The sequence below is a fragment of the Acipenser ruthenus genome, chromosome 48 (genome assembly GCF_902713425.1).
Source record: "Acipenser ruthenus chromosome 48, fAciRut3.2 maternal haplotype, whole genome shotgun sequence".
Lineage (NCBI taxonomy): Eukaryota > Metazoa > Chordata > Actinopteri > Acipenseriformes > Acipenseridae > Acipenser > Acipenser ruthenus.
In genome coordinates, this window is record NC_081236.1 from 6,416,716 (window position 1) to 6,438,471 (window position 21,756).

At 37.5% G+C, this 21,756-nt stretch overlaps 1 long non-coding RNA gene across 1 annotated transcript in view; it reads right to left on the bottom strand.

Moving 5' to 3' along the window:
* Nucleotides 1-20,914, bottom strand: part of LOC117968164 (uncharacterized) — a 42,356-nt gene extending 21,442 nt beyond the window's left edge. Inside the window, exons 1-4 of the long non-coding RNA XR_009319887.1 lie at nucleotides 20,786-20,914; nucleotides 13,789-13,895; nucleotides 8,643-8,749; nucleotides 3,543-3,649 (exon numbers count right to left, since the gene is read on the bottom strand). This is a non-coding gene — a long non-coding RNA (uncharacterized LOC117968164). The remainder of the gene's footprint in view (nucleotides 1-3,542; nucleotides 3,650-8,642; nucleotides 8,750-13,788; nucleotides 13,896-20,785) is intronic.
* Between the last annotated feature and the right edge of the window lie 842 nt (nucleotides 20,915-21,756).

The window sequence follows — 21,756 nt, forward strand, 5'->3', positions numbered from 1 at the left end:
AGCCTCTCTGGTAGTCTCTGGTAGTCTCCTTCTTGCTTGGTCATCCAGTTTGGAGGGACGGCCTGATCTAGGCAGGGTCTTGGTGGTGTCATACACCTTCCACTTCTTAATCGTCTTGACCGTGCTCCAAGGGATATTCAAGGCCTTTGATATTTTTTTTTATACCCATCCCCTGATCTGTGTCTTTCAACAACTTTGTCCCGGAGTTCTTTTGAAAGCGCCTTGGTGCTCATGGTTGAGTCTTTGCTTTGAAATTCACTACCCAGCAGAGGGAACCTACAGGAACTGCTGAATTTATCCTGAAATGATGTGAATCACTACAATTTAACACATGTGGAGGCCACTTAACTTGGTGTGTGATTTTGAAGGCAATTGGTTACACCTGAGCTAATCTAGGATTGCTATTACAAGGGGGACACTTACCCAACCAAGCTATATCAGTTTTTATTTTTAATTAATTTTCTACAAATTTCTAGAATATATTTTTCACTTGGAAGTTGTGGGGTAGGATGTGTAGATCAATGAAAAAAAAGTATTTTAATGCATTTTAATTCCAGGCTATAAGGCAACAAAAGTTGAACATTTTGAAAGGGGATGTAGACTTTCTATAGACACTGTATATTGTAATTGCCTACGTGCCAATTGTAAAACACATGAGTCTCCTGAAAAAACTAAAAAGGGAAGAAGCTAAAAGTAAGACCTGATGTGCCAGCGAAAAATAAATAGTGAAGTGAACAAATTGTTTTTATACAGAAAAAAATTAATCTATATGACAAGGTTGGTCAAATCCAGTATTCGATGGCCGAAGCGATTTTGGTTTTCATTACAACTTTAGGTCTTAATTGCTTTAATTGATCTAATTATTTATGAATAGACAACACAAATAAAGACAACAACACGCCACCGTTTCATTACTGTTTAAAAAAAAAATCCATTCGCAATTTATTAAACAAAACACAAAAAATATAAAATCACAATGGAATAAATTAGCTTTACAAGAGCAACTTGAGATTTGAAACAATGCAGAGGTGTGTGTGTGTGTCTATATAATTATATATATATATATACATTGGCGACTCATGGCTTGAAAAACTGGTGGGGCACAGCCCCCCCCCCCCCAAAAAAAAAAAAAAAAAACGTGCTCAAACCTAATGCCCGATTTTAACCATTTTTATGTAAACATTAAGCTAGCTTTCTAACATTACCACATTATCATCACAAACAGTTCTACGCCAGATTGTCACAAGAGAGCTGCAAACAACACTTAACAGGCAAGAGTCTCTTATCGACAGACAGCTACACCTGCACTAACCTCAGCGTTTGAAATGGAAGTATCTTCACACTCTTGTGCTGTTCGTAACATTCTGAACTACAGAAGAGTCAGGTTCGGTTTCTGTTGATGTCTCTGGCATTGGAGGTTTAGCTTTTTTGTTGTAGAAAAACTCCAAACGTAGCTGTCTTTTTGCCATTTTAACAGGGCTCAAATTCACTCCGTTTTAGCACATATTTTCGCTGACTGAAAAAGTGAGTGTCTCACACGAGAACAAATATAACGGTGAAGGGTCTTAGACACTCTTTGTTATGTTATTATGTTTTGAAAGTTTGAAATAAACTGCGCATTTTTAAATAATAAACCCTGACAACAGTGGCGTAGCCAGGATTTTTTTTCGGGAGAGGGTGGCAATGGTAACTTTTTTAAGGTGAATAGTCACAGTGGTGAAATTGGCAACCTGATTTCTTATTAGTGCATTGACGTTTTATTTTCGAAAAATAAAGAACTTTTTTTTTTTTTTTTAACAGAAGATCCAATAACCAAATACACTGTTGTGCAAAAAAAAAAAAAGGTTCAGTTTAGAACACTTCCGATTAAAAACAAAAAAAGGAAATACAAAGCAAAGGACTTGAACTTTTAACATGCGCATCAGATTTCAATTTCACATTATGATAATAAATAAAAATAATTATATATAATTTCATTCGTACTTATGGTTGTTCATTTCACATTTGGTGTTCAAAGCAAAGCAAACCATTTTATTTAATTTCACAAATCCTGACTAATGTAATTACTCTTTGACTGACGCAGGACTGCCGTCGTACCTAATCTTCTGGAGGTTCGGGGGGAGGAGGGACTTGTGCACACAGTTGCATTAACTACATTGTATAACTACAGCGCCTTTATTAAAAACAAAAAAAAAATGTACAAACAGCTGATCCAACAAAAAACTTGGGTTGATTGACAGCAAATCCAACCACTCATTTTTTTTTTTTGGTATCACACTGCACTGACATTCGCAAGTTGAGCTGACGGACACGCTGTAGCCTAAACAAATAATCAGAATGAAAACGAATAGGTAACCGAACTCAGGAATTGAAACAGTTTTGCCGGTTTTCTCTCAGCAGCGTCCAGAACTGTTTTCATTCTAATTTATTTCTTTAGTTATTCAATTAATAACAGGTTGTGCATTTACCACTCCATCTCCAAGACCTGGATGGACTTGGTTACCGTCCCTTGATGAAGCTGGCTGCACAATCCGTGAAAAATGATCATTCTATTAGTAGGCTGGCTGCTGGAGAGGTCAGCTGGCAATAAGATATGTCATGAGGCGAGTGCATTCTATGTAAATACATAGGCTACTCATTACATAGTAGATGTCCTCTACCACATCTATGTGTGTAGTAGCTAGGCTACATAGCATATACAGTAATCATAGCCTATATGTTTCATGCATCTGTGTTTGGGGTTGAGCGAGTGCAGCTTGCTTATGTATTCTCATTGGTTGATAGCAACGCGGTAAATAAAAAGTTCGCTCCGTGAACGAAAAGAAAAATCAGCGCTGCCCGTGCTGCGTCCGCTCTGCGTCCTGTGTGTACACACAGGTAGACTATAATGGGAAGCGAAAAATATAACAATATTTCAATTTCTTACACATGTTTAAGTGTGAACGATCCTAACACAGTGGTTAAGCCACTGCCCGCAGAAATCTGGGGGGGCACGTGACCAGGCGTGCCCCCCCTATGCGTCGCCACTGTATATATATATATATATATATATATATAAATACGTATGTATGTATGTATGTATGTATATGCGTGTAATTAGACTTTTAAGTGTTTAGTTAAAAAAATATTTGAACAAATGAAAATGGATCTGTAAAGCAGCTTGCAGAAAACACTACCAAGGTAAGAAACCTTATCTAATGGGGGACGGGGCTAATTATTATTATTTATTTATTTATTTATTTATTTATTTATTTATTTATTTATTAGCAGACGCCCTTATCCAGGGTGACTTACAGTTGTTACAAGATATCACATTATTTGTTTTGCTATGAGCTCCGTGACGTGCTATGTACAGTAACTATTCACAAATTACTATTTGCAACACCCTAAGAACATTAGGTACCCCTACCCCTAAAATGTTTCCATAATTTATATCAAATAAATCCCTTTTTATTCTTTTTTTTTTTTTTCAATCAAAAAAATGGCCAACCCTGACCAGAATAAAGTGTCAGCTGGAAGGTTTGAAAGTGGAAAATGCTCACCAGTGGTCTCGTAGACTGGAACTCTGTAGCCCTCCAATGTAAAGTTGTAAACAAAACACTTCAAGTCTTTTCTTTCTCTCTCTCCGGATCCTGTATTACATTTACTTCTTAACATGCAGAGACAATGGAAATTATTAATCAGCAAAGAAGGTTCACTTCTTTATACAGCAACATAAACATCCCCCAACCTTCATTCTAGCCACTTTCACCCAATCATATTTCGACAACCCTTCTTTAAAATCCACCTTTAGACAAAAAACAATCCACTCATTAACCCCCCCCCCCCGCAAACGTGTCCCACCCACGCTGCATGGCCCTGCATCCCCCCTCCCTCCTCCTCCTCCCCCCCCTCTCCTTCTTCTCTCTAAGGAAGTGATAATTTAATTTCCTCTTTCTATTCGGCTAAACAGTATTTCCAAGAACTTGTTTTGGTTCTATTTTGTAAAATCTGTTAATCTTTTTACATATTTGCAATATATTAGCTCTCAAGACGATGTATATATATATATATATATATATATATATATATATATATATATATATATATATACGGTGCCTATAGAAAGTCGACACCCCCTTGAACTTTTTTCACATTTTGTTGTGTCAGTGCCTCAGAGTTTCAAGCATTTAAATGACGATTTTTTTCCACTTATCTACACACGTTACTCTACACTGTTAAGGGGAAAAAAGTTTTTATTGAGAAAAAGATTATATATTATAAATACAAAACTGAAAGATCATAATTGGATAAGTCTCCACCGCCCTGAGTTAATACTTCATGGAAGCACCTTTGGCAGCAATTACAGCTGTGAGTCTGTTGGGATAGGTCTCTACCAACTTTGCACACTTAGATTTGGCAATATTTGACCATTCTTCTTTACAAAACTGTTCAAGCTCTGTCATGTTTCTTGGGGAGCGTTGATGGACAGCAATCTTCAAGTAATGCCACAAATTTTCGATTGGATTTAGGTCTGGTCTCTGACTGGGCCACTCAATGACATTTACCTTTTGGTTCCTTAGCCACTCCAGTGTAGCTCTGGCTGTGTGCTTTGGGTCGTTGTCATGCTGAAAGGTGAACTTCCGTCCCAGTTTCAGCTTTCTTGCAGAGGGCAGCAGGTTTTCCTCAAGGACTTCACTGTACTCTGCTCCATTCATTTTCCCTTCTATCCTGACAAATGCCCCAGTCCCTGCCGATGAGAAACATCCCCATAACATGATGTTGCCACCACCATGCTTCACAGTAGGGATGGTGTTCTTTGGGTGATGCGCTGTGTTGGGTTTGTGCCAAAAATAACGCTTTGAATTTAGGCCAAAAAGTTCAATCTTAGTTTCGTCAGACCACAAAATTTTTGCCACATGGCTACAGAATCTCCTGTGCGTTTTTTGCATACTTCAAACAGGATTCAAGGTGGTCTTTCTTGAGTAAAATACAGGCCAGATGTGTGGAGTGCTTGGGATATTGTTGTCACATGCACACTTTGACCAGTCGTGGCCATAAAAGTCTGTAGCTCTTGCAATGTTGCCATTGACCTCTTGGTAGCCTCTCTGACCAGTATGGTAGCCTCTCTGGTAGTCTCTGGTAGTCTCCTTCTTGCTTGGTCATCCAGTTTGGAGGGACGGCCTGATCTAGGCAGGGTCTTGGTGGTGTCATACACCTTCCACTTCTTAATCGTCTTGACCGTGCTCCAAGGGATATTCAAGGCCTTTGATATTTTTTTTTATACCCATCCCCTGATCTGTGTCTTTCAACAACTTTGTCCCGGAGTTCTTTTGAAAGCGCCTTGGTGCTCATGGTTGAGTCTTTGCTTTGAAATTCACTACCCAGCAGAGGGAACCTACAGGAACTGCTGAATTTATCCTGAAATGATGTGAATCACTACAATTTAACACATGTGGAGGCCACTTAACTTGGTGTGTGATTTTGAAGGCAATTGGTTACACCTGAGCTAATCTAGGATTGCTATTACAAGGGGGACACTTACCCAACCAAGCTATATCAGTTTTTATTTTTAATTAATTTTCTACAAATTTCTAGAATATATTTTTCACTTGGAAGTTGTGGGGTAGGATGTGTAGATCAATGAAAAAAAAGTATTTTAATGCATTTTAATTCCAGGCTATAAGGCAACAAAAGTTGAACATTTTGAAAGGGGATGTAGACTTTCTATAGACACTGTATATTGTAATTGCCTACGTGCCAATTGTAAAACACATGAGTCTCCTGAAAAAACTAAAAAGGGAAGAAGCTAAAAGTAAGACCTGATGTGCCAGCGAAAAATAAATAGTGAAGTGAACAAATTGTTTTTATACAGAAAAAAATTAATCTATATGACAAGGTTGGTCAAATCCAGTATTCGATGGCCGAAGCGATTTTGGTTTTCATTACAACTTTAGGTCTTAATTGCTTTAATTGATCTAATTATTTATGAATAGACAACACAAATAAAGACAACAACACGCCACCGTTTCATTACTGTTTAAAAAAAAAATCCATTCGCAATTTATTAAACAAAACACAAAAAATATAAAATCACAATGGAATAAATTAGCTTTACAAGAGCAACTTGAGATTTGAAACAATGCAGAGGTGTGTGTGTGTGTCTATATAATTATATATATATATATACATTGGCGACTCATGGCTTGAAAAACTGGTGGGGCACAGCCCCCCCCCCCCCAAAAAAAAAAAAAAAAAAACGTGCTCAAACCTAATGCCCGATTTTAACCATTTTTATGTAAACATTAAGCTAGCTTTCTAACATTACCACATTATCATCACAAACAGTTCTACGCCAGATTGTCACAAGAGAGCTGCAAACAACACTTAACAGGCAAGAGTCTCTTATCGACAGACAGCTACACCTGCACTAACCTCAGCGTTTGAAATGGAAGTATCTTCACACTCTTGTGCTGTTCGTAACATTCTGAACTACAGAAGAGTCAGGTTCGGTTTCTGTTGATGTCTCTGGCATTGGAGGTTTAGCTTTTTTGTTGTAGAAAAACTCCAAACGTAGCTGTCTTTTTGCCATTTTAACAGGGCTCAAATTCACTCCGTTTTAGCACATATTTTCGCTGACTGAAAAAGTGAGTGTCTCACACGAGAACAAATATAACGGTGAAGGGTCTTAGACACTCTTTGTTATGTTATTATGTTTTGAAAGTTTGAAATAAACTGCGCATTTTTAAATAATAAACCCTGACAACAGTGGCGTAGCCAGGATTTTTTTTCGGGAGAGGGTGGCAATGGTAACTTTTTTAAGGTGAATAGTCACAGTGGTGAAATTGGCAACCTGATTTCTTATTAGTGCATTGACGTTTTATTTTCGAAAAATAAAGAACTTTTTTTTTTTTTTTTAACAGAAGATCCAATAACCAAATACACTGTTGTGCAAAAAAAAAAAAAGGTTCAGTTTAGAACACTTCCGATTAAAAACAAAAAAAGGAAATACAAAGCAAAGGACTTGAACTTTTAACATGCGCATCAGATTTCAATTTCACATTATGATAATAAATAAAAATAATTATATATAATTTCATTCGTACTTATGGTTGTTCATTTCACATTTGGTGTTCAAAGCAAAGCAAACCATTTTATTTAATTTCACAAATCCTGACTAATGTAATTACTCTTTGACTGACGCAGGACTGCCGTCGTACCTAATCTTCTGGAGGTTCGGGGGGAGGAGGGACTTGTGCACACAGTTGCATTAACTACATTGTATAACTACAGCGCCTTTATTAAAAACAAAAAAAAAATGTACAAACAGCTGATCCAACAAAAAACTTGGGTTGATTGACAGCAAATCCAACCACTCATTTTTTTTTTTTGGTATCACACTGCACTGACATTCGCAAGTTGAGCTGACGGACACGCTGTAGCCTAAACAAATAATCAGAATGAAAACGAATAGGTAACCGAACTCAGGAATTGAAACAGTTTTGCCGGTTTTCTCTCAGCAGCGTCCAGAACTGTTTTCATTCTAATTTATTTCTTTAGTTATTCAATTAATAACAGGTTGTGCATTTACCACTCCATCTCCAAGACCTGGATGGACTTGGTTACCGTCCCTTGATGAAGCTGGCTGCACAATCCGTGAAAAATGATCATTCTATTAGTAGGCTGGCTGCTGGAGAGGTCAGCTGGCAATAAGATATGTCATGAGGCGAGTGCATTCTATGTAAATACATAGGCTACTCATTACATAGTAGATGTCCTCTACCACATCTATGTGTGTAGTAGCTAGGCTACATAGCATATACAGTAATCATAGCCTATATGTTTCATGCATCTGTGTTTGGGGTTGAGCGAGTGCAGCTTGCTTATGTATTCTCATTGGTTGATAGCAACGCGGTAAATAAAAAGTTCGCTCCGTGAACGAAAAGAAAAATCAGCGCTGCCCGTGCTGCGTCCGCTCTGCGTCCTGTGTGTACACACAGGTAGACTATAATGGGAAGCGAAAAATATAACAATATTTCAATTTCTTACACATGTTTAAGTGTGAACGATCCTAACACAGTGGTTAAGCCACTGCCCGCAGAAATCTGGGGGGGCACGTGACCAGGCGTGCCCCCCCTATGCGTCGCCACTGTATATATATATATATATATATATATAAATACGTATGTATGTATGTATGTATGTATATGCGTGTAATTAGACTTTTAAGTGTTTAGTTAAAAAAATATTTGAACAAATGAAAATGGATCTGTAAAGCAGCTTGCAGAAAACACTACCAAGGTAAGAAACCTTATCTAATGGGGGACGGGGCTAATTATTATTATTTATTTATTTATTTATTTATTTATTTATTTATTTATTTATTAGCAGACGCCCTTATCCAGGGTGACTTACAGTTGTTACAAGATATCACATTATTTGTTTTGCTATGAGCTCCGTGACGTGCTATGTACAGTAACTATTCACAAATTACTATTTGCAACACCCTAAGAACATTAGGTACCCCTACCCCTAAAATGTTTCCATAATTTATATCAAATAAATCCCTTTTTATTCTTTTTTTTTTTTTTCAATCAAAAAAATGGCCAACCCTGACCAGAATAAAGTGTCAGCTGGAAGGTTTGAAAGTGGAAAATGCTCACCAGTGGTCTCGTAGACTGGAACTCTGTAGCCCTCCAATGTAAAGTTGTAAACAAAACACTTCAAGTCTTTTCTTTCTCTCTCTCCGGATCCTGTATTACATTTACTTCTTAACATGCAGAGACAATGGAAATTATTAATCAGCAAAGAAGGTTCACTTCTTTATACAGCAACATAAACATCCCCCAACCTTCATTCTAGCCACTTTCACCCAATCATATTTCGACAACCCTTCTTTAAAATCCACCTTTAGACAAAAAACAATCCACTCATTAACCCCCCCCCCCCGCAAACGTGTCCCACCCACGCTGCATGGCCCTGCATCCCCCCTCCCTCCTCCTCCTCCCCCCCCTCTCCTTCTTCTCTCTAAGGAAGTGATAATTTAATTTCCTCTTTCTATTCGGCTAAACAGTATTTCCAAGAACTTGTTTTGGTTCTATTTTGTAAAATCTGTTAATCTTTTTACATATTTGCAATATATTAGCTCTCAAGACGATGTATATATATATATATATATATATATATATATATATATATATATATATATATATATATATACGGTGCCTATAGAAAGTCGACACCCCCTTGAAATTTTTTCACATTTTGTTGTGTCAGTGCCTCAGAGTTTCAAGCATTTAAATGACGATTTTTTTCCACTTATCTACACACGTTACTCTACACTGTTAAGGGGAAAAAAGTTTTTATTGAGAAAAAGATTATATATTATAAATACAAAACTGAAAGATCATAATTGGATAAGTCTCCACCGCCCTGAGTTAATACTTCATGGAAGCACCTTTGGCAGCAATTACAGCTGTGAGTCTGTTGGGATAGGTCTCTACCAACTTTGCACACTTAGATTTGGCAATATTTGACCATTCTTCTTTACAAAACTGTTCAAGCTCTGTCATGTTTCTTGGGGAGCGTTGATGGACAGCAATCTTCAAGTAATGCCACAAATTTTCGATTGGATTTAGGTCTGGTCTCTGACTGGGCCACTCAATGACATTTACCTTTTGGTTCCTTAGCCACTCCAGTGTAGCTCTGGCTGTGTGCTTTGGGTCGTTGTCATGCTGAAAGGTGAACTTCCGTCCCAGTTTCAGCTTTCTTGCAGAGGGCAGCAGGTTTTCCTCAAGGACTTCACTGTACTCTGCTCCATTCATTTTCCCTTCTATCCTGACAAATGCCCCAGTCCCTGCCGATGAGAAACATCCCCATAACATGATGTTGCCACCACCATGCTTCACAGTAGGGATGGTGTTCTTTGGGTGATGCGCTGTGTTGGGTTTGTGCCAAAAATAACGCTTTGAATTTAGGCCAAAAAGTTCAATCTTAGTTTCGTCAGACCACAAAATTTTTGCCACATGGCTACAGAATCTCCTGTGCGTTTTTTGCATACTTCAAACAGGATTCAAGGTGGTCTTTCTTGAGTAAAATACAGGCCAGATGTGTGGAGTGCTTGGGATATTGTTGTCACATGCACACTTTGACCAGTCGTGGCCATAAAAGTCTGTAGCTCTTGCAATGTTGCCATTGACCTCTTGGTAGCCTCTCTGACCAGTATGGTAGCCTCTCTGGTAGTCTCTGGTAGTCTCCTTCTTGCTTGGTCATCCAGTTTGGAGGGACGGCCTGATCTAGGCAGGGTCTTGGTGGTGTCATACACCTTCCACTTCTTAATCGTCTTGACCGTGCTCCAAGGGATATTCAAGGCCTTTGATATTTTTTTTTATACCCATCCCCTGATCTGTGTCTTTCAACAACTTTGTCCCGGAGTTCTTTTGAAAGCGCCTTGGTGCTCATGGTTGAGTCTTTGCTTTGAAATTCACTACCCAGCAGAGGGAACCTACAGGAACTGCTGAATTTATCCTGAAATGATGTGAATCACTACAATTTAACACATGTGGAGGCCACTTAACTTGGTGTGTGATTTTGAAGGCAATTGGTTACACCTGAGCTAATCTAGGATTGCTATTACAAGGGGGACACTTACCCAACCAAGCTATATCAGTTTTTATTTTTAATTAATTTTCTACAAATTTCTAGAATATATTTTTCACTTGGAAGTTGTGGGGTAGGATGTGTAGATCAATGAAAAAAAAGTATTTTAATGCATTTTAATTCCAGGCTATAAGGCAACAAAAGTTGAACATTTTGAAAGGGGATGTAGACTTTCTATAGACACTGTATATTGTAATTGCCTACGTGCCAATTGTAAAACACATGAGTCTCCTGAAAAAACTAAAAAGGGAAGAAGCTAAAAGTAAGACCTGATGTGCCAGCGAAAAATAAATAGTGAAGTGAACAAATTGTTTTTATACAGAAAAAAATTAATCTATATGACAAGGTTGGTCAAATCCAGTATTCGATGGCCGAAGCGATTTTGGTTTTCATTACAACTTTAGGTCTTAATTGCTTTAATTGATCTAATTATTTATGAATAGACAACACAAATAAAGACAACAACACGCCACCGTTTCATTACTGTTTAAAAAAAAAATCCATTTGCAATTTATTAAACAAAACACAAAAAATATAAAATCACAATGGAATAAATTAGCTTTACAAGAGCAACTTGAGATTTGAAACAATGCAGAGGTGTGTGTGTGTCTATATAATTATATATATATATATACATTGGCGACTCATGGCTTGAAAAACTGGTGGGGCACAGCCCCCCCCCCCCCAAAAAAAAAAAAAAAAAACGTGCTCAAACCCGATGCCCGATTTTAACCATTTTTATGTAAACATTAAGCTAGCTTTCTAACATTACCACATTATCATCACAAACAGTTCTACGCCAGATTGTCACAAGAGAGCTGCAAACAACACTTAACAGGCAAGAGTCTCTTATCGACAGACAGCTACACCTGCACTAACCTCAGCGTTTGAAATGGAAGTATCGTCACACTCTTGTGCTGTTCGTAACATTCTGAACTACAGAAGAGTCAGGTTCGGTTTCTGTTGATGTCTCTGGCGTTGGAGGTTTAGCTTTTTTGTTGTAGAAAAACTCCAAACGTAGCTGTCTTTTTGCCATTTTAACAGGGCTCAAATTCACTCCGTTTTAGCACATATTTTCGCTGACTGAAAAAGTGAGTGTCTCACACGAGAACAAATATAACGGTGAAGGGTCTTAGACACTCTTTGTTATGTTATTATGTTTTGAAAGTTTGAAATAAACTGCGCATTTTTAAATAATAAACCCTGACAACAGTGGCGTAGCCAGGATTTTTTTCGGGAGAGGGTGGCAATGGTAACTTTTTTAAGGTGAATAGTCACAGTGGTGAAATTGGCAACCTGATTTCTTATTAGTGCATTGACGTTTTATTTTCGAAAAATAAAGAACTTTTTTTTTTTTTTTAACAGAAGATCCAATAACCAAATACACTGTTGTGCAAAAAAAAAAAAAGGTTCAGTTTAGAACACTTCCGATTAAAAACAAAAAAAGGAAATACAAAGCAAAGGACTTGAACTTTTAACATGCGCATCAGATTTCAATTTCACATTATGATAATAAATAAAAATAATTATATATAATTTCATTCGTACTTATGGTTGTTCATTTCACATTTGGTGTTCAAAGCAAAGCAAACCATTTTATTTAATTTCACAAATCCTGACTAATGTAATTACTCTTTGACTGACGCAGGACTGCCGTCGTACCTAATCTTCTGGAGGTTCGGGGGGAGGAGGGACTTGTGCACACAGTTGCATTAACTACATTGTATAACTACAGCGCCTTTATTAAAAACAAAAAAAAAATGTACAAACAGCTGATCCAACAAAAAACTTGGGTTGATTGACAGCAAATCCAACCACTCATTTTTTTTTTTTGGTATCACACTGCACTGACATTCGCTAGTTGAGCTGACGGACACGCTGTAGCCTAAACAAATAATCAGAATGAAAACAAGTAGGTAACCGAACTCAGGAATTGAAACAGTTTTGCCGGTTTTCTCTCAGCAGCGTCCAGAACTGTTTTCATTCTAATTTATTTCTTTAGTTATTCAATTAATAATAGGTTGTGCATTTACCACTCCATCTCCAAGACCTGGATGGACTTGGTTACCGTCCCTTGATGAAGCTGGCTGCACAATCCGTGAAAAATGATCATTCTATTAGTAGGCTGGCTGCTGGAGAGGTCAGCTGGCAATAAGATATGTCATGAGGCGAGTGCATTCTATGTAAATACATAGGCTACTCATTACATAGTAGATGTCCTCTACCACATCTATGTGTGTAGTAGCTAGGCTACATAGCATATACAGTAATCATAGCCTATATGTTTCATGCATCTGTGTTTGGGGTTGAGCGAGTGCAGCTTGCTTATGTATTCTCATTGGTTGATAGCAACGCGGTAAATAAAAAGTTCGCTCCGTGAACGAAAAGAAAAATCAGCGCTGCCCGTGCTGCGTCCGCTCTGCGTCCTGTGTGTACACACAGCCTGTGTGTACACACAGGTAGACTATAATGGGAAGCGAAAAATATAACAATATTTCAATTTCTTACACATGTTTAAGTGTGAACGATCCTAACACAGTGGTTAAGCCACTGCCCGCAGAAATCTGGGGGGGCACGTGACCAGGCGTGCCCCCCCTATGCGTCGCCACTGTATATATATATATATATATATATATATATATATATATATATATATATATATATAAATACGTATGTATGTATGTATGTATGTATGTATATGCGTGTAATTAGACTTTTAAGTGTTTAGTTAAAAAAATATTTGAACAAATGAAAATGGATCTGTAAAGCAGCTTGCAGAAAACACTACCAAGGTAAGAAACCTTATCTAATGGGGGACGGGGCTAATTATTATTATTTATTTATTTATTTATTTATTTATTTATTTATTTATTAGCAGACGCCCTTATCCAGGGTGACTTACAGTTGTTACAAGATATCACATTATTTGTTTTGCTATGAGCTCCGTGACGTGCTATGTACAGTAACTATTCACAAATTACTATTTGCAACACCCTAAGAACATTAGGTACCCCTACCCCTAAAATGTTTCCATAATTTATATCAAATAAATCCCTTTTTATTCTTTTTTTTTTTTTTCAATCAAAAAAATGGCCAACCCTGACCAGAATAAAGTGTCAGCTGGAAGGTTTGAAAGTGGAAAATGCTCACCAGTGGTCTCGTAGACTGGAACTCTGTAGCCCTCCAATGTAAAGTTGTAAACAAAACACTTCAAGTCCTTTCTTTCTCTCTCTCCGGATCCTGTATTACATTTACTTCTTAACATGCAGAGACAATGCAAATTATTAATCAGCAAAGAAGGTTCACTTCTTTATACAGCAACATAAACATCCCCCAACCTTCATTCTAGCCACTTTCACCCAATCATATTTCGACAACCCTTCTTTAAAATCCACCTTTAGACAAAAAACAATCCACTCATTAACCCCCCCCCCCCCCCCGCAAACGTGTCCCACCCACGCTGCATGGCCCTGCATCCCCCCTCCCTCCTCCTCCTCCCCCCTCTCCTTCTTCTCTCTAAGGAAGTGATAATTTAATTTCCTCTTTCTATTCGGCTAAACAGTATTTCCAAGAACTTGTTTTGGTTCTATTTTGTAAAATCTGTTAATCTTTTTACATATTTGTTTTTATATATTTGCAATATATTAGCTCTCAAGAGGATATATATATATATATATATATATATATATATATATATATATATATATATATATATATATATATATACGGTGCCTATAGAAAGTCGACACCCCCTTGAAATTTTTTCACATTTTGTTGTGTCAGTGCCTCAAAGTTTCAAGCATTTAAATGAGGATTTTTTTCCACTTATCTACACATGTTACTCTACACTGTTAAGGGGAAAAAAGTTTTTATTGAGAAAAAGATTATATATTATAAATACAAAACTGAAAGATCATAATTGGATAAGTCTCCACCGCCCTGAGTTAATACTTCATGGAAGCACCTTTGGCAGCAATTACAGCTGTGAGTCTGTTGGGATAGGTCTCTACCAACTTTGCACACTTAGATTTGGCAATATTTGACCATTCTTCTTTACAAAACTGTTCAAGCTCTGTCATGTTTCTTGGGGAGCGTTGATGGACAGCAATCTTCAAGTAATGCCACAAATTTTCGATTGGATTTAGGTCTGGTCTCTGACTGGGCCACTCGATGACATTTACCTTTTGGTTCCTTAGCCACTCCAGTGTAGCTCTGGCTGAGTGCTTTGGGTCGTTGTCATGCTGAAAGGTGAACTTCCGTCCCAGTTTCAGCTTTCTTGCAGAGGGCAGCAGGTTTTCCTCAAGGACTTCTCTGTACTTTGCTCCATTCATTTTCCCTTCTATCCTGGCAAGTGCCCCAGTCCCTGCCGATGAGAAACATCCCCATAACATGATGTTGCCTCCACCATGCTTCACAGTAGGGATGGTGTTCTTTGGGTGATGCGCTGTGTTGGGTTTGTGCCAAAAATAACGCTTTGAATTTAGGCCAAAAACTTCAATCTTAGTTTCGTCAGACCACAAAATTTTTGCCACATGGCTACAGAATCTCCTGTGCGTTTTTTGCATACTTCAAACAGGATTCAAGGTGGTCTTTCTTGAGTAAAATACAGGCCAGATGTGTGGAGTGCTTGGGATATTGTTGTCACATGCACACTTTGACCAGTCGTGTCCATAAAAGTCTGTAGCTCTTGCAATGTTGCCATTGACCTCTTGGTAGCCTCTCTGGTAGTCTCTGGTAGTCTCCTTCTTGCTTGGTCATCCAGTTTGGAGGGACGGCCTGATCTAGGCAGGGTCTTGGTGGTGTCATACACCTTCCACTTCTTAATCGTCTTGACCGTGCTCCAAGGGATATTCAAGGCCTTTGGTATTTTTTTTATACCCATCCCCTGATCTGTGTCTTTCAACAACTTTGTCCCGGAGTTCTTTTGAAAGCGCCTTGGTGCTCATGGTTGAGTCTTTGCTTTGAAATTCTCTACCCAGCAGAGGGAACCTACAGGAACTGCTGAATTTATCCTGAAATGATGTGAATCACTACAATTTAACACATGTGGAGGCCACTTAACTTGGTGTGTGATTTTGAAGGCAATTGGTTACACCTGAGCTAATCTAGGATTGCTATTACAAGGGGGACACTTACCCAACCAAGCTATATCAGTTTTTATTTTTAATTAATTTTCTACACATTTCTAGAATATTTTTTTCACTTGGAAGTTGTGGGGTAGGATGTGTAGATCAATGAAAAAAAAGTATTTTAATGCATTTTAATTCCAGGCTATAAGGCAACAAAAGTTGAACATTTTGAAAGGGGATGTAGGCTTTCTATAGGCACTGTATATTGTAATTGTCTACGTACCAATTGTAAAACACATGAGTCTCCTGAAAAAACTAAAAAGAGAAGAAGCTAAAAGTAAGACCTGATGTGCCAGCGAAAAAAAAATAGTGAAGTGAACAAATTGTTTTTATACAGAAAAAAATTAATCTATATGACAAGGTTGGTCAAATCCAGTATTCGATGGCCGAAGCGTTTTTGGTTTTCATTACAACTTTAGGTCTTAATTGCTTTAATTGATCTAATTATTTATGAATAGGTTTTTAAGAGTAGACAAGGACACCACAAATAAAGACAACAACACGCCACCGTTTCATTACTGTTTATATGCCATACGTCATTGGAAAGAGGAGATTCTGAGGTTTAAAACGAGGTCTTACTTGTGTATTTACGGTAGATGCCCACATTAGGAGATAGTCTTGAATGCCAGTGTTTAGGAGTGTTGCTGCTGCACTGAAGACAGCCCTACCTCAGTGCAGTAAACAAACATTTTTACACAAAATAAGAGAAACAACGATATCGAAGCTACAAAGACCTGTTTTCTGATAAATTAGATAAAGATTTTTTTTGTATTTGGGGATAGTTAAAGAATTCTAGCCACAAATCTAACAATAGTAAAAATATAACAGGCAAAATACCTGGGTCCCTAAGGGGCTAATACAACCAAAGCGTTTACATGAGCATAAGAATTCAGATATTTTTCGGAAAACTAATTCCGATATCAAAAGTCATGTAAACACAGTTTTCGGAAAATGTATCCACCCTGTCCTGATATTTTATGATAGTTTAAAAAGATATTTTAAAAGTTTAAGTTTTCGTTTCTGAAAACAAATGTTTAACCAAGAACTGCTTGTACTGTAAGTGCCAACCAGTGCACCCGGAAAAAAAGCACAAGAGTCTCCTGAAAAAACTAAAAAGGGAAGAAGCTAAAAGAAAGACCTGATGTGCCAGCGAAAAATAAATAGTGAAGTGAACAAATTGTTTTTATACAGAAAAAAATGTATCTATATGACAAGGTTGGTCAAATCCAGTATTCGATGGCCAAAGCGTTTTTGGTTTTCATTACAACTTCAGGTCTTAATTGCTTTAATTGATCTAATTATTTATGAATAGGTTTTTAAGAGTAGACAAGGACACCACAAATAAAGACAACAACACGCCACCGTTTCATTACTGTTTATATGCCATACGTCATTGGAAAGAGGAGATTCTGAGGTTTAAAACGAGGTCTTACTTGTGTATTTACGGTAGATGCCCACATTAGGAGATAGTCTTGAATGCCAGTGTTTAGGAGTGTTGCTGCTGCACTGAAGACAGCCCTACCTCAGTGCAGTAAACAAACATTTTTACACAAAATAAGAGAAACAACGATATCGAAGCTACAAAGACCTGTTTTCTAATAAATTAGATAAAGATTTTTTTTGTATTTGGGGATAGTTAAAGAATTCTAGCCACAACTCTAACAATAGTAAAAATATAACAGGCAAAATACCTGGGTCCCTAAGGGGCTAATACAACCAAAGCGTTTACATGAGCATAAGAATTCCGATATTTTTCGGAAAACTAATTCCGATATCAAAAGTCATGTAAACACAGTTTTCGGAAAATGTATCGGAATCTTCCAAAAGTAAGTTTTCAGAAAACAGCACCTAGAAATTTCCGATTAAATTCAGAAAACTAACAAAATGTAGATCATGTGAACACACTTTTCGGAAAACTTATTCCGATAGCGTACTGCACATGTGCAAACTTTGACCTTCATTCCTGCACGTGGTTTTAGAAAACAGAGAAGATAATAATACTCTGTAGTCAGTCTGCATGCATCCATCTGTCTGGTTAGGGATAAAGTAATACATTTGTTAAAGTCTGTATGTATTTGTTAATAGCCCATACTGAAGCAGCAAATGTTTTCCAGCTTTAAAATGACGTGATAATTTAAAATCATGTCTGCAAAAGAAACTGGTAATATAGAACTGGGTGAGCTGTTGGAAAGGCTGATTGCACATTGTGAGGAATCTGAATAGAGGTATAGGATAGTAATCTTTGAATTTAAGACCTGACACTTTGATAAAGCACTATATTGGATTGGTCTCCGTTCTATCGCTGAAATGTCCGCTCTTCAAATAGTACTTTGGCTACTACAGTACTTTGCATGCAAAAATATCCTGCATTTTCCGAAAACTTAAATCCATGTATACAGTTACATTTTAATTAGATCTTCTATCATTAATCATGTAAACACAGAAAAGTGACGTTTTAAGAAAATCCGTTTTCTGATTCTTTTTTTCCGAAAACATTAGTTTTCCGAAAACGCTTTGTCGTGTAAACATACTGAATGTCTACAACCCTGATTCTGGAGAGCCCCCCTATCCTATCTAATACAGTGTGTCTCCACCCTGTCCTGGGGAGCCCCCCCCCATCCTACCTAATACAGTGACTCCAACCTGATTCTGTTAGAGCCCCCCCCTATCCTATCTAATACAGTGTGTCTCCACCCTGTCCTGGAGAGCCCCCCTATCCTATCTAATACAGTGTGTCTCCACCCTGTCCTGGAGAGCCCCCCTATCCTATCTAATACAGTGTGTCTCCACCCTGTCCTGGAGAGCCCCCCTATCCTATCTAATACAGTGTGTCTCCACCCTGTCCTGGAGAGCCCCCCTATCCTATCTAATACAGTGTGTCTCCACCCTGTCCTGGAGAGCCCCCCTATCCTATCTAATACAGTGTGTCTCCACCCTGTCCTGGAGAGCCCCCCCATCCTATCTAATACAGTGTGTCTCCACCCTGTCCTGGAGAGCCCCCCTATCCTATCTAATACAGTGTGTCTCCACCCTGTCCTGGAGAGCCCCCCCATCCTATCTAATACAGTGTGTCTCCACCCTGTCCTGGAGAGCCCCCCTATCCTATCTAATACAGTGTGTCTCCACCCTGTCCTGGAGAGCCCCCCTATCCTATCTAATACAGTGTGTCTCCACCCTGTCCTGGAGAGCCTCATTCAATTCTGCAGCAGCTTCTTCTTCTTCTTGTTTTGTAGTTATCTCTTAATCAGCAATTGCTAAATAAATACCTGCTGCTGAAACAACCACACGGGAATTCTGACCAATTAAGCCACAATCATTGAGTCAATTAAGGGGGGGGGGGGGGGGGGGGGGGGGGGTTTAGAACAAAAACCAGGAGATACCCCCCCCCACCCCCCCACCCCCCCACCCCCCACCCCCCCACCCCCCCTCCGGCTCTCCAAGACCTGGGTTGAGAACTACTGTGCTAAAATACATGTTCTTTAAATATGATATTTTATGATAGTTTAAAAAGATATTTTAAAAGTTTAAGTTTTCGTTTCTGAAAACAAATGTTTAACCAAGAACTGCTTGTACTGTAAGTGCCAACCAGTGCACCCGGAAAAAAACACAAGAGTCTCCTGAAAAAACTAAAAAGGGAAGAAGCTAAAAGAAAGACCTGATGTGCCAGCGAAAAATAAACAGTGAAGTGAACAAATTGTTTTTATACAGAAAAAAATTAATCTATATGACAAGGTTGGTCAAATCCAGTATTCGATGGCTGAAGCGTTTTTGGTTTTCATTACAACTTCAGGTCTTAATTGCTTTAATTGATCTAATTATTTATGAATAGACAACACAAATAAAGACAACAACACGCCACCGTTTCATTACTGTTTAAAAAAAAAATCCATTCGCAATTTATTAAACAAAACACAAAAAATATAAAATCACAATGGAATACATTAGCTTTACAAGAGCAACTTGAGATTTGAAACAATGCAGAGGTGTGTGTGTGTCTATATAATTATATATATATATAAATACGTATGTATGTATGTATGTATATATATATAAATACGTATGTATGTATGTATGTATGTATATATAAATACGTATGTATGTATGTATGTATGTATGTATATATATATATATATACGTATGTATGTATTTGCGTGTAATTAGACTTTTAAATTGATGGAGATGTTGCACATGGGCCCCCGCATTATATCATCATTATACAATCAATATGTTCATTCTGCTTAAAATATATGTATTTATTTAATCATTTTGTCAATTTACAGGTCCTACTTAATTGCGTTACAGATCAAAACTTATGAAAATACTGGACCTGTCTGCAAGAGTCCCTGAAGTACCGGTAGCACATGAGAAGTTTGAAACTGGAATTTGTATGTGTTCCAAAATGAAATCCAAAAAAAATGTAATGATTGGTGCTGCATCAAGTGAACGAGGTTAAAATCAGAAATGACTGGAAACGGCAAAACCAGTCAGGCAGCCGACAAAATTCCAAAACATCGCTTCACATTGAAGTGTTTAGTTAAAAAAATATTTGAACAAATGAAAATGGATCTGTAAAGCAGCTTGCAGAAAACACTACCAAGGTAAGAAACCTTATCTAATGGGGGAGGGGGCTAATTATTATTATTATTATTATTATTATTATTATTATTATTATTATTATTATTATTATTATTATTATTATTATTATTTATTTATTTATTTATTTATGTATTTATTTATTTATTTGCAGACGCCCTTATCCAGGGTGACTTACAGTTGTTACAAGATATCACATTATTTGTTTTGCTATGAGCTCCGTGACGTGCTATGTACAGTAACTATTCACAAATTACTATTTGCAACACCCTAAGAACATTAGGTACCCCTACCCCTAAAATGTTTCCATAATTTATATCAAATAAATCCCTTTTTATTCTTTTTTTTTTTTTCAATCAAAAAAATGGCCAACCCTGACCAGAATAAAGTGTCAGCTGGAAGGTTTGAAAGTGGAAAATGCTCACCAGTGGTCTCGTAGACTGGAACTCTGTAGCCCTCCAATGTAAAGTTGTAAACAAAACACTTCAAGTCTTTTCTTTCTCTCTCTCCAGATCCTGTATTACATTTACTTATTAACATGCAGAGACAATGCAAATTATTGATCAGCAAAGAAGGTTCACTTCTTTATACTGCAACTCCAAGAACTTGTTTTGGTTCTATTTTGTAAAATCTGTTAATCTTTTTACATATTTGAAATATTAAAAAGATAAAAACTTGTTTTTATATATTTGCAATATATTAGCTCTCAAGAGGATAGATATATATATATATATATATATATATATATATATATATATATATATACACACACACACACATACAGTGCCTTGCAAAAGTATTCAGACCCCTGACCAATTCTCTCATATTACTGAATTACAAATGGTACATTGAAATTTCATTCTGTTTGATATTTTATTTTAAAACACTGAAACACAAACTCAATTATTGTAAGGTGACATTGGTTTTATGTTGGGAAATATTTTTAAGAAAAATAAAAAAACTGAAATATCTTGCTTGCATAAGTATTCAACCCCCACACATTAATATTTGGTAGAGCCACCTTTCGCTGCAATAACAGCTTTAAGTCTTTTGGGGTAAGTATGTAACAGCTTTGCACACAGTGTCAGAGTGATTTTGGCCCATTCTTCTTGGCAGATTTGCTCCAGGTTGTTCAGGTTGGTTGGACAACGCTTGTGGACCGCAATTTTCAAATAGTGCCACAGATTCTCAATGGGATTGAGATCAGGACTTTGACTGGGCCACTGTAGGACATTCACCTATTTGTTCTTGAGCCACTCCAGTGTTGCTTTGGCCTTGTGCTTTGGATCATTGTCCTGCTGAAAGTTGAATTTCCTCCCAAGCTTCAGTTTTTTAGCGGACTGAAGCAGGTTCTCTCACAGTATTTCCCTGTATTTTGCTCCATCCATTTTTCCTT